This window comes from Herpailurus yagouaroundi, unplaced genomic scaffold, assembly GCF_014898765.1.
Source record: "Herpailurus yagouaroundi ecotype Mexico unplaced genomic scaffold, PumYag 141, whole genome shotgun sequence".
NCBI lineage: Eukaryota > Metazoa > Chordata > Mammalia > Carnivora > Felidae > Herpailurus > Herpailurus yagouaroundi.
In genome coordinates, this window is record NW_024412396.1 from 45,941,538 (window position 1) to 45,955,255 (window position 13,718).

General features: G+C 43.8%; 1 protein-coding gene across 8 annotated transcripts in view; it reads left to right on the forward strand.

Annotated features, from left to right (window-relative positions):
* The first annotated feature begins 3,073 nt into the window (after positions 1-3,073).
* Positions 3,074-13,718, forward strand: part of SIPA1L1 (signal induced proliferation associated 1 like 1) — a 365,218-nt gene continuing 354,573 nt past the window's right edge. For 5 of the 8 annotated variants that reach the window (XM_040477574.1, XM_040477573.1, XM_040477570.1 and 2 more), the window contains exon 1: positions 3,074-3,584. The gene's annotated coding sequence lies outside the window, so the exon portion shown is untranslated. Of the gene's footprint in view, positions 3,585-3,798; positions 3,945-13,718 lie in introns of those variants that run through there. The other 3 variants (XM_040477577.1, XM_040477578.1, XM_040477571.1) reach the window with 2 other exon arrangements.

Genomic DNA, 13,718 nt, shown 5'->3' on the forward strand with positions numbered 1-13,718 from the left:
ATAATATTATTAAAAAGTATCAGTTTTTGCTTGCTTGGTAGGCTTCTGGGTCAAAATTCATTCCACATTGGATATGTTAGGGTTTTTTGTTTTGTAGAACTGAATAACCAGAGGGAATGTGTTCTAACAAACTAAGAAGGGAATTGGGAGGGAGGAACAGGAAATGACTAGATGTTCTCCTCATCCCTAGGAAGGGTTACACATCCCTTGTGTGTATGTGGGAGGGAGTCAGGCAGAGGTGGGTAGAAGAGCCCAGAGCAAGGAGGCAGGAATGGTGTTGAGATATAATCTGTACTTGGCAAACTCTTTCTTCCTACCCTTTTACTCTTCTGTTGCCTCGTGTCTTCTATTTTGAAATCCCAAGAAGGCTAAGAGGATACACAGGGAGTGCCTGACCCAGAAAACGTGCAACTGGAACCTACAGCTTTGGTGGATTTCACCTTTAGCTCCTTCAGTAACGCAAGTGAAAGGTCTGTCATCAGTGAAGGGTAAATAGTAGCCTGGGGCTTTGAAAGAGCAGTTTTAGGTCCCTGGGACAATTTCTCCGATTCTACTCTGTCTGAAGGTTAGGGAAGTTCCCTTCCTAATCTGAGGCCTATACCCACTGTTGAGCCTGATAAGCATTGAATAAAGTTAATAGATTTGGTTAGCACTTGGATCAGTTATTTCAAATGTATCAAATGGCTATCTGGGAGTCATAAAACAGGTGGCCCTGAAATTGTGACTGTACTGGTGGATGATACAGATTGGCAGCCATCCTTTAAGGGCAAAATTATGTTACAAGTTGAGTCAGAGCAAATGAATTACTGATTTACAACAGTGTACTATTCTATGAAAGATGGCTCCTTAAAACACATCAACGGGATGGATGATGATACTCTATTGAGTTTCTTTGTAAAAAAATTTATATTAAAAACACCAGTGTGTAATTTTAAGGCCTGCCCTCCCGCCCTCCCTTCCTTCTCTCCTTCCCTTCTTTCTTTTTTCCTTCTCTTCCTCCCACCTCCTTCTAGTTATTTTGGTGGGATGTGGATATATTCAGTTTTGGTCTTTGTTTTGAGTTAGTGTATTTATTAAATAACAAGGAATCTGTTTCGAGTTAGTGTAAAAACAAATCTTGAACAATGGATTCCCTGTGAAATTACTGTAACATGGTTAATATTTTTGTTGTTTTTATAGTTGAGACAAGAGAAACTTTAAAATCAACTTGTCCACACTTAAATAACTTTGTGAAACAGATCTATAAGATGAAACACTCATTTGTTATTTTTTTTATATAAACGGAAAATATGTTATTTATTGGAAATTTTTATAGGTCTAAGAGCTATAGAATTTTAAAGCTGTTCGCTCTCACATCTGGGCTATCCCCTCATTTTACAGATGAAGAATTAGATTAAATGACTTCTCAAGGAGACTCAATTATTAGGGACACAGAAAAACTCAAACCTAGTCTCCTGAAGTTAGCCAGTGCTTTTCAATCACTGTATCATTTAGGTTTCTAAGGTAAAAACTTTCATCAACCTAGTGCTTTAAGCTTGCACTTGACCCAAAAGGGTCTTAACTGCCTAGTCTTCATGCCCTTTCCTAGGTTTTCTAGTTCTGTGGGATTGAATTAAATCACAGTTTTCTCATATTAATGTAAGTAGGAATGGGATTTATTAGTTTTTTATTGAGATATAATTCACGATACCATGGAATCTATTTTTCACTCATCCCTTTTGAAATCTAAAGTTTAAGCTTAACTTCCATTCACAGCATCCATTTTATTTAGGCACTATTTAAAGCCCCCAAAGAAAAGTTTCTACGATTAAAAGAAGAAACAGGGTGTGAAAAGATTTCGTCTTCATCCTTAGCAGCATTTTGAAGTAGGTTTGGAGGCCTCTGAAAAGCTTAATGATTAAACAAAACAAAACGAAATAACTCCCCCCCCCCCGAGTTTTTTAATGAGACAAAGATGGAGAAAGGAAGGACTAGAACTATTGAAAAACAGACACATTCTGTGTGAACAGAAACGCGCAGATAGAAATAGAGTACAAAATATGGCTGAGAGGCAGAAACTTACCTTCTAAGGTAAATAGAGAAATAGATACATACTCTACCGGGTAGGGTGAAAGGAAAGTATTAGAACACGCACAGACTCCTGTGCTCCTTTTTCCCCCCAATAGACGTTAAGTAAATAGCTACTATGTACCAAGTCTGTGGAGGCGCTGAGAACACAAACATGAAGAAGCTGCCAGATCCTCAAGGAGCCCAGCCTGGTGGTGGTGGTGATGGGGAGGCGGGGGAGGGAGGAGAGAGGGAGCCTAAGGAGTGGAGGCTGGCGGATGAGATTAGACGGGAGGGCTGAAAAACTGAATATACAGTTGATATTTGGGGATACAGATATGTGCTGGCTTCTGTGATAGAAATCTCCCCCTGAACCTCTGGGGGAAAAAATTAGCTTCATTTGCCAAATTTGGCCAGATATGACGCTGTTCTACAGATGTCCTCTCGAATAGGCTTAAAAATCCTCCTCTCGCTTCTGGCCCTCGATTTCCCCACCATTAGGGTGTCTGGCAAGGGAGGGGGCAGGTTGAAAACTGCACCCACGTTTGCAGCCTCGGCTCTCTGCTGGAGACAGGAATCCAGGGCTTTGCCGTCGTCATAGCAACTAGGAGTTCCGCGGTCCCCCACCTTCCTCCAACTCCTACTTCCCCCGCCGGCCTGGCAGAGCCGCCGCTTCTCTCGCGAGATTTGAGCGCAGTGCCGAGCGGCCCAGAGGTGATCTCACCCGAGACTTGCGGAGGGAGGGAGTGAAGGAGGGGAAGGAATGGGGCGGGGAGGCGGGGAGGCGAGGGGAGTGGAAGGGAGGGAAGGGCGAGTGAGGCGCCGCCACCGCCGGCAACTTTGTGAGCGAGTTCAGTGCGTGCGTGAGCGAGTAAGCGAAAAAGTCAGTGCGGCGCCGACTTCCCGGGAGGAGGGTCCCCGGGGAGGGCCAGGTCTGGGCTTCAGAGGCCGCCCCCCAGCCACTCCATCTCTTCCCGCCTCCGTGGCTCCCTCCCCATTTCCTCCCCCCACCGGTCCTCCCGGGCCTTCCCACCCCCGTCTGCAGTTACCTGTCTCCTCCCCCCACTCGACACGCACGTCCCCTTCCCCTGCGTCCACCTTCGACCTCCAAGACCCCGGTCCCCCAGCCACCCCATACCCGCTTTACTCGCCGGCTGCCCCCGCCCCCAGCTTTTTCTCCTGGGGTCTGGCGGGCGGCATGGGGGGCGCTGAACCTCGGAGGCGGCGCGAGCGGGGACCAGGACGCCCAGACAATAGTTGATGCCCGGGGACGGGGGCACCTCCGTCCCCCACTCCTCCAGCCTGCTTTCCGGGTTCCCCTCGGAGTGGAGCTCGGGAGTTGGGCAGATTCCGCCGCCACCTCCCCCGGGCCCCCCTCCGCTAGCCGCCCGCCCCGGCCTCGCTGCCCGCCGTTCTCCGCAGAGGAGGCGGCGAGTGAGCGCGCGCCGACCGTCCACACGATTTCTCTTTCTCCCTAGGGAGAGCGCGCGGCGGACGCGCCCCGGACGCGCGGTGGCACTGGGAGGCCGGGCAGAGCGGTAAGTGGCTCCCGCGCCCCGGGTCCGGGCAGGGGAGCGGGGGTGAAGGACTGTTGACAGCCCCCCCCCCCCCCATTGCATTTCTGGCCGGGGCTCGGGTGCAGGGCCCGGAGCGGGATTCGGGAGGCCGGTCAAAGTTTTATTTCCGATTTGGTGGCGTGCTGATAGCGCAGCCCGGCGGGGGCGAGTCCGGGCTGTACCGCGCACGGCGCGCGCGCACGCACCTAGGAACCCGAATCTGCATAACTACCGGCAGAGCGCCTCCGCCCGAGGCCGGGAGACCCGCGCCCCCGTCGGGGTGGCTGCGCCCACCCGGCAGCTCTCGTCTCCACCGGGCACCCTTCCCCTTCAGTCACCTGGGTGAGCGCTTTGCAGGCTGCGTTGGAAAGGACAGGCCGAGGGGTTTAGTCATGGGAAAGGGAGAAGAGAGCTCGGTGCCCGCGGGTGGTTAATTTCTCTCCCCGGGTCCGGGGGACAGGGAAAGTAGGGGATACTCTAACCTGCTTTCCTTGGAGCAAGTAAACCTCAAGAGGGCTGGGGAGGCGTGAGGGTGCTTCGAAAAGAACTTTTCCTCTTTAGCCTCATCTGTTTCCAACTTCTCCTGCCCTTAAAGGAAATTTGCGAGGCTCCCTATCGCTTCACGGCATATCTGCGTGGACATGTAGCCGTATTGGGCAGGTTGAAATTTCGAGTTTGACCGTTCGTTAAATATAGAGACAAGGGAAATGGCTCACTTTAGGGAAGATGTTGTTTAATTGAGTTGTTGGTATTCGTTTTTGAAGGGAAGCATTTGGGGACTGATGGTCCCTAGAGACGGCGTTTACCTTAATAGATTTAATTTTTCATGACGGGTGTTTTAGAGATTAACATTCACTGAAACTCTTACTACCTGCTGGACGATTATATTTCTAAACTGGGAGCCAGTGAGTGATGCGATGCAAATTTCAGAGTAAAGGTGTCGTCTTTCATCGGGTTCCAGGTCTATCTGGATGAACTGGGGTTGGCGTTTCCTCTATAAAGTAAGCCTTTCATGTTGAAACTCTGACTCAGACTCTTAAAGCCATTGTTTTTATACTGGTACTCTGTGGGAGTTAAGTGTCAACTTTCTCTTCTTTTCTCATATGGAATATTCATCCAAGGCAAAGATTCTCTGACTTAATCTTCTGGAAAAGTACAAGATTAAGTCCTATAGAATCATACTCTGCAGCCAGTTTAGTAACAGTATTAATTTTCTATATAATCCTGATTTAATGACTTTCACTTTTCTCTTATTTTTTGAAGGCTGCAACTAAGTCACCTTTAACTAGGGTGGGGAAAAAAAACCCAAAAACGATGGGAATAATATAGAACAGTGGTAACAGCAGTAGTCTCAAATAAAAGGTTTATGTAAAGCAGTTTATGGTCACTGATGTGTCCAAGTAGTAGATGACATGCCAGTTATTAACGAGAATATTAATATCAAAGCATTTCTCCCATGGAATAAATTACTTATACTGAGGCATCAGCAATTAGCAGTGCATTTAAAATGACTTGGGTAATGATTTGCTCATAAATGGTTAAGGGCAAACTAAGAGATTTTGGGGGATGGATGGCTTTATGTGGGTGACAACTTATTTTCTTATCTCATTATGCTTAAGTAAAGGACTCTTGAAATTGACTGTATCATTAGATTAGTTGACGGAGAGAACAAGTTTGGCAAGTGGCTCAAGATAGTCAGTAGGTGTTGCTGTTAGCTTCTCTGCGGTTCCTGGTGCTGCTCCTCCGGTTTGAAATTGCAGTTCTAGTACAGAGAACTTTTCAGATCTGAAGTGTCAGACAATTGTTAGGATCCTATGGGAAGGTTGACTTGAATCCTTGGTAATAAATCCAGAGCCCCTCGCTTAGATTGTATACTGAGATTCATTTAACTCTTTTCTTTCACTGTTACTTTCTGGCGTTTGTATTTACTTACTTTGCTTTTGCTTTGAATTGCATCAGTAATTTTGTTGTAGTGCCCTCTGCCCCACCAATTTTTAAAACAACTTTAAAAAACTTAAAAAAAAACCTTAAAGTCATAGATTGAAGATTGCTTGATCTTAGTGGTTTTATAGACTTTAGGGGGGATCTTGGTTGACTGAGTTGAGACGTATATAAATCCTATGTTAAATTTAGTTTGAATTTTTCAATAAATGGCTGTTTTCTGTCTCTTTGAGCTGTGAAACAGAAGTATGAGAGGTAGAACAGTGTAAGAGTACAGATTCCCTGAATCTTTCCAATTGAGGGGAAAGTATGTAGTGATTGATAAGAACATGATTCTTATCAGTCCTCATGGCTGTGTTATCATTTCTGTTAGTCCAGATCAGTGTGTGTATAAAGTATGGATATCCTGAAGATTTCCAGGTGACCTCTCACATTTGGGCTTTTGGTTCACTGATCAAATTGGAGTTTCTCTGAGGAAGACACATAGATTCATCCTTCTAATGGAGAGCTAGATCTCTGATATGGAAAGCCTCTTTCTACTGTTTTGTTTTATTTTTTTTTTCTTTCTATCTTTTGAATCAGATCATAGGAGATCATACCTCGAATTCAGGAAAAAAAAAATTCCCCCCATAGTATCACCGTATTCCTAATCTTTTGAGGTGTATGGTGAGTCAGGCAATATTTGCTCAGTGCCTCTATCTGGGAGGTGTGCTGTTGGGCCCTGTGATTCCAGTGGGGCCATTTGTAGTAACCTTTCCGGGTTTGGTATTATAATATGCCGATGTCCCCAGAAAGGTTTTGCGTAGCAGGCAATCAATTATTTTTAAATTTTAACTTACTAATTTTTGAAATAATGGAATCCAATATTTGTCCTCAGAAGGTCTGGGTTTCAAATTTTCTGGCTAGGGGATCTTAAAAAATAATCAAACTCTCTGAACTGTCTTTTGGAAAAACTGTCTTTTTCTACAGAGATGGGCATAATGCTTGTTTCACAGCTTTGCTGCAAGAATTAATGAGAAAATATGTTTGAAAGTACTTTGTAAGTCATAAAGTCTTATTTGCAATTGCATTTTCTTTCTGATCGACAGATTCATGGATTATTGAAGCTAGAAGGGATTTTAAACTTAAATCATTTGGCCCATTTTCTCCATTTTACAGGTGAGGAAACTGAGGCCTAGAAAGTTGAAGTGATTTGTGCAAGGTTAAAGAAGAACTAGTTAGTTAGCGATCAGGCAGTGATTGGAAGTCAGGTTTCCAGATTTAACTGTACTCCTTTGTTTCCTGTTTTTTTTCCCCTTTGAGTCTGTAGATTAAAATTTGTTTACTACTTCCTCTCCTCGTCTTAATTGTTCAGGGTTGATTAAGTGTCTACAATGAGAAGAAGCAAAGCTTAAGGAAACAAAATCCACAGTAAGGTTGAAACGCTATGTAAACAGCATTGATGTAGTATTTGGTAAGTAAGCTTGAGAGTTACTCAAATTACAAAGTTATGGAAAAAGAAATTATGAGTTAGTTAAAATATCTACATGGTAGAGCTGGTAGGCCTTTCCCCCCCTGTGTTTTTTTTTATTTTTATTTTTTTTTGGTGAAGGATAGATATTATTAACTCAGCATAATTTAGAGAAGGCAAAGTTCATTTGTTCTAGTTTACCATTTTCTTCCCTTCTTTATCTCATTTTTCATTTGTAAACGAAAGTGGCTGTACCTTCCCTGTTTCTGGTGGCAACTTGTAGACCTTCTCTCTGAGTTGCCTGTAAGTGTTACCAGGCGGTGGGGGTTTGGTGGGGAGGATGGGTCAGGCGGAGGGATAATTGCACATAAAACAGGAACTTGTTGAAGGAGCTTCCTGCTGAAAGTGCAACTTACTTATATAGCACCACCCTACCTGCCGCTGGAGTAATCCGACCCAGGAGAGAAGAAATATCCCTGCCCGTTGGGTGACTGCCCTTTAGATGAGGGGCTCTCCTTCTTCCTGGCAGGATTAAGCATTATGTTATTCTTTCAGTGCTCATCCACAACTCTGTGTTTTGTTCCACGTACCGTGCTATTTAAAATCTGGGTGTTCCACTACCTCTTGAGATTGACAACCCAACTTTCTATCCACTTCTTATACGAAAAGTATCCTTTGTTGGTATAAGAAGTAAATTGACCTCAAAAAAAAAAAAAAAAGTAAATTGACCTCATTAGTTGTTTTTCCCCTCTCTATGTCTAGCTAGTAAAAAGAAAAAAAAGCCAAACAAAGTCCACACACCTGTCTGGCACTTAATTTTCCATAGGTTAGATGTAAATGAATTATGCGTACATGGTAACTCTTCTTCTTCGGGTGGGCTTTTGATGAGCTCTGGAGTGAGTCAGAAGCATGGGAAAGAATCCCTTCGCTCGGGATCTCTCCAACACGTGGTTTGAGCCAGGGATGGAATGAGGTGTGTGACTGGCTTTGTGAGCACAAGGGGAAGGAGACCCATCGGGGTCTGTCTTCCGAGGTAGGGGCCAGCCCACATCCATCTAATGCTTTAATTTTGGCCTGGGGAGAGTAAAGAGAACATGAGTGTTTTCTTGAAGACCAAGAGGGATGACCCCGAAATGCCATGGAGGAACGTCAGGGGCCGTTTCAGTCGGCCCCTCCTACACCAGCAGTGTCGTGGTGGGTGTGCCGCGGCGTCCCGCGAGGCCCTTTCTTTTTGCTTCTGCAAGTCTGGGATGAGAGTTTTCGGTCTTTAGATTTCTAATTTGTTACTTGTCATGTCGCACCAACTTCTCCCTCTAATTAGGATTATAGTATGCCTCACTTTAAATTGTGGGAAACAGGCAATTACATAATGTTAGATTTCCCTCTTTCAATTCAGGAGAGGCGGGAGCCTGCAGGCGGGTCGGAGTGCGCAGGCTTGGAGAGGGAGGGTGTCTAGTTTGCGCCAGCACAGGGGTCCCTCGGAGGCAACTCGGGCGGGCAGGACAGGACGTGGAGCCTCGGCCCCCGCCGGCTTCTTTTTTCTCTTTCCTCCCCCAGAGCGGGTCGGGTTAAATGGCTTTCGCAGATACAATAGTTAATTTTGGTTATTCCTCTTTCCACTTTGTCCACAAAGCCATCTTCTCCCACAGCTACAGGTACAATCATTAATTGGTTTTTGTGGTTTAGGGTCTTGCTTCCTTTTAGAATGAGTTCTGAACTGCTCACAAGAAAGCTAGTGAGAAAGGAAAAGCAAAGGGTTTCATGGTGAATGATCACGTTTCTGTAATCCAGACTTGACTGTGATCAGTCTCTTTTCCTTGGGTCCCTATATTATTATTATTATTATTTCATATTCTAGAGTTATTTGCCTAGATAGGTATTCTGGTTGGATATGTTATGAGCTCCTTGCATTCCCTTTAACAGTCTTAGTTCCCAGAACTGACTGTTGGTTTTTACAAGTTTCTTTGTGGCTCGTGATGCTCTCAGAGAAGCAGCTGACAGCTGAACTGTGGTATCTCATGCTTGGTTAGTATTGCTGGCTTCACCTATGTGTACCTAGGAAAAAAGTGGAAAGCAGTGTTTTCCCAGATTTTTGCAAGAAATGTCAGTTTGTGACTTGTTGGAACCAAACTGCTTTTCTTGTTAAAAAAATTTTTTTTCAATGTTTATTTATTTTTGAGACAGAGAGAGACAGAGCATGAACGGGGGAGGGTCAGAAGACACAGAATGTGAAACAGGCTCCAGGCTCTGAGCTGTCAGCACAGAGCCCGACGCGGGGCTCGAGCTCATGGACCGTGAGATCATGACCTGAGCTGAAGTCGGACGCTTAACCGACTAAGCCACCCAGGCGCCCCCCAAACTGCTTTTCTTTAGAAGACTTCAAAAATACATGTTCCTCTCCTTGCACTGCAGCTTGATGTGTGGTTGATTTACTGCCTCCCTTTTCCTAGGCCTAATTCTGGCTGCTCCTGTGAAAACCTCAGAAGGTTTTGTCCGTTTACTTTGCCCAAGTCTAATTTCTGAGCGGCTGGCGTTTCCTACGTAGAGAGTGTGCTGTGTGTCTGTATGCGTTTGGGGTGGGGTTTGACTCATGGCTCAGAAACCTGTGAGGATGGCTTGCCCCGGTGGAGACCCAGTGTGGTTCCTCTCTTCTGGTTTGGGAGGTGCCTGTGATTCTTCAAAGCATCTCCTTGTTACTTTATTTTATTTTTTTTTAAAGATCTTAGTGCTAATTCTTTGTAATAGGAAATGAGGTATAATAATTGCAAAACAAAATGTTTCAGTAGGTAAATGATAGGTTATGGAGAGCTACAGCGTTCACAGAAAAGGCTCATTCAGAGTTCGAGAACGTCAGCCTAATAATTGCTTTCGGTGGGATTGTTCTGAAGGCCGTTTTCAAGGCAGTGTTTTAAAATAGTGGTTTTCAGCAGTTTGGGTAGGATGTGTGTTTTGGGGGAGCAGGAAGTGCTTGGGTGGAGAGGGTAGGGGATCACAGTGAACTCTGGGGCTTTTCTCCGGGGCAGTAGGCGAGATATCAGGTGGAGGGTTGAAGAGACTCAGTGGATGATTCTGTTATGCTTCTCCCCCACCCAGTGGAGAGCACAGTAGTTTTTGTATCATTTTTGAACTTCTGCTTGACAATAAGGTAGACCAGTAGTACCCTTAAAGCAGAGAGCAGCTGGCTGGGAGTATGTAAACTTAATCTTGAATGGGTGAGAAGGAGAGAGCCTCTGGTCCTCTGTGCTAGCCATTGACTAAAAAAGACAACTTGGAAAAATCTCTGGAAATGAGTGCCACCACCTCAAAGGGTCAGGCTGCTTCGATTCTGCAGTGGAGGTAGAACGTGTAAATCCAATTTGGTAATTCTGTGTTGGCACTTAGACGTTTTTGTTTGTTTGTTTTTTTAACCTATGTTTATTTCTGAGACAGAGACAGAGCATGAGTGGGGGAGGGGCAGAGAGAGAGAGGGAGACAGAATCCAAAGCAGGCTCCAGGCTCTGAACTGTCAGCACGGAGCCCGACGCGGGGCTCGAACTCACAGACTGTGAGATCATGACTGGGGGCCACCTGGGCGCCCCTCACGTTGTTTTACTGTCGTAAAAAAACATGTGACACAGTTGACCATCTTAACCATTTTTAAGTGTGAAGTACATTCGTGTTCTGAAGCAGATCTTCAGAACTTTCTCATCTTGCCAATCTGAAACTACACCCATGAAATGGTTCCCCTCTCCCTTTCCCCTTATCCCTCACCACTGCCATTCTACTTTCTGTTTCTGTGACTCTGTCTGCTGTAGATACCTCACATAAGTGGAATCATGCAGTATTTGTTTTTTTGTGACTGGCTTATTTCACTTAGCATAAAGTCTTCAAGGTTTATACATGTTGGCATATAACAGGATTTCCTTCTTTTGAGGCTGAATAATATTCCATGCTGTGTATATACCATATTTTGTTTATCTACTCATCCATTTATTGACGTTCTTGTTGCTTCCACCTCTTGGCTGCTGTGGATAATGCTGGTATGAACATGGGTGTACAAATGTATCTTTCAGGCCTTGCTTTCAGTCCTTTTGAATATACACACAAGTGGGATTGCTGGATCAGATGGTGGTTCTATTTTGAAATTTTTGAGTAATCTCCATACTTTTTTTCATAGTAGTTGTAAAACCGCAGCGGTTTTACACTCCCGCCAGCAGTGTATGAAGGTTCCAGTGTCTCCACATCCTTGTCAGCACTTGTTATTTTCTTTTTTTTTCCATAGTAGTCATCCTAAGAGTGTGAGGTGGTATCTCATTGTGATTTTGATTTGCATTTCTCTGATAAATGATGTTGAGCGTCTTTCATATGCTTGTTGGCTATTTGTATATCATCTCTGGAGAAATGTCTATTCCAATCCTTTGCCCATTTTTCAATGGGGTTATTTGACTTTTTGTTGTTGGGTCGTAGGAGTCCTTTATATATTCTGGGTATTAACCCCTTATCAGATATATGATTTGCCTGTATTTCCTCCTATTCTGTGGGTTGCCTTTTCACTATGTTGATTGTATCCTTTGACGCACAAAAGTTTTCAAAATTTGTCTATTTTTCCTTTGTTGCCCGTGCTTTTGGCATCATATCCAAGAAGTTATTGCTAAGACCAGTGTCGTGAAACTTCCTTCCTGTGTTTTCTTCTAGAAATTTTATAGTTTCAGTTCTTATGTTTAGGTCTTGAATCCATTTTGAGTTAATTTTTGTGTATGGTATAAGATGAGGGTCCAAACTTAATTCTTTTGCGCATGGATATCCAGTTCTCTCTCTCAACACTATTTGTTGAAGAGATTGTCCTTTCCTCATCGAATGGCCTTGGCTCCCTTGTTGAAGATCAGTTGACCATTTACACAAGGGTTTATTTCTGGGCTGTCTACTCTCTTGGTCTGTTTGTCTGTCTTTATGCCAAGCACCAGGACTGTCTTGATTATATTAGCTTTGCAGTATGTTAAAATCAGGAAGTGTGAATGTCACTTTTAATTTATGCCATTCTAGGTGTTAAGTAATGGAGAATAGAGAAGTCAACAATTGAGAAAACAATTTGTAGAATTTTTCATTTTTTTGAGGGGATTAGATGCATTTAAAGAATGAAGTAAAGTGATTTAAATGGTAGAATGTATGCAAGACTATCAGCTGGCAACTCGTATAGTAAGAGCTGTGTGTCTAGCACTTCCTGGTTTACAAAGTTATTTCACAGATACCTAGTCCAATGGCTTGGGAAAGTTTCAAAAAGGCGATGGACCTTGAATTGATCTTGAAGATTGGATGTGTGTCCCCCTGGATCAGTTGTATCACAGTGTTACAGGGAAGCCTCTAGTGGTAATCTCAAGATTATTAAATTTATTTTTTAATGTTTGTTTATTTTTGACAGAGAGAGACAGAGCATGATTGGGGGAGGGGCAGAGAGAGAGAGGGAGACACAGAATCCGAAGCAGGCTCCAGGCTCTGAGCGGTCAGCACAGAGCCTGATGAGGGGCTCGAACCCACGGACCGCGAGATCATGATCTGAGCCGAAATTGGACGCTCAACCGACTGAGCCACCCAGGCGCCCCTCAGTGGTATCAATTATTGTAAGAACGGTCACGGTGGCATTTTTTTCCTTGACACTATCTTTTCCTATTCTAGGTCAGTTGATTCTGATTTTCCACATCTGCTTATTGAATAGTGGTAGACCACACACAAAGATAGAATACTTAGCCACAGCACTGTTTTCTTTTCTGGGATGTGCAAAGAACAAAAAACTAACCTGGCTCGGTTGCACTGGATGAACTGAATGAGAGAGATTGGAACCAGAATAGCAAATTAAGTGACCGTTTTAGTAAGTAATTTAGGCTACTTAAGTCATACTTTGTTATCTTGACAAAACTGTGAGGATAGTTTTGGTTGAGTGTCTTACTTGAGGGGCCATTGGTAGAATTGCTGTGGAGGAAAATGTAGTATGTTTGCACTTAGTAGTCCTGAAGTAAAGATTTGTTCGGTGGTGACCAAATGAATTTATGTCTACATGGGTGAATCTCTGAGGAGTAACTTACTCACTTATCCTGTATTTATTGACTCCCACTATAATGCCAGGGGCTAGTGGCTGCTTGTAGTGACAAAAGAATGTCTGATCCCTGCTCTCTTGTGGCTGATAACTCTTCTAGTGATTGATAAGGTCCTTTTCAGCGTTCTGTTCCTCCTCTGGCTGATTTTTCTTTTAGTCAGAGGCCACCTGTTTTACCGCTGATGCAGAACAATTGTAGTTACTTATTATGAAAATAGTCCTGTGTTAAATATTCTTTGTACAGAAGAAGAAAGAAACCCTAGACAGTTCTGCCTTTTCGGTTTCCAAGGAGATAGGTCTTGGCAACATTTTTTTTATCAAGTGCTTTTCTGAGTGACAGAACTAATGAATTTTAGGCTCAAATGAGTTTTGGTTAAGTTTTTCCTGAGGACCCAGATAGGTTTTCAAATCTTGGTTTCCTCTACTTCCACATCTGTTCCAAAAGAATCGAGAAACCTAGTTTTGGTTAATCTGGATTTTTCCATTAACTGTCTGACCTTAAAAGAGTTATATACCCTTTTTGGATCTTCGTTTTTTCACTCATTCAACACATTTTAATTGTTCGCTTATTACATACCACGTATCTTTTCATTTGTAAGAGGAAGAAGGTTGAGGATTGGATTAAGTTTCCTTTAAGGCCAACTGTTAAAATTCT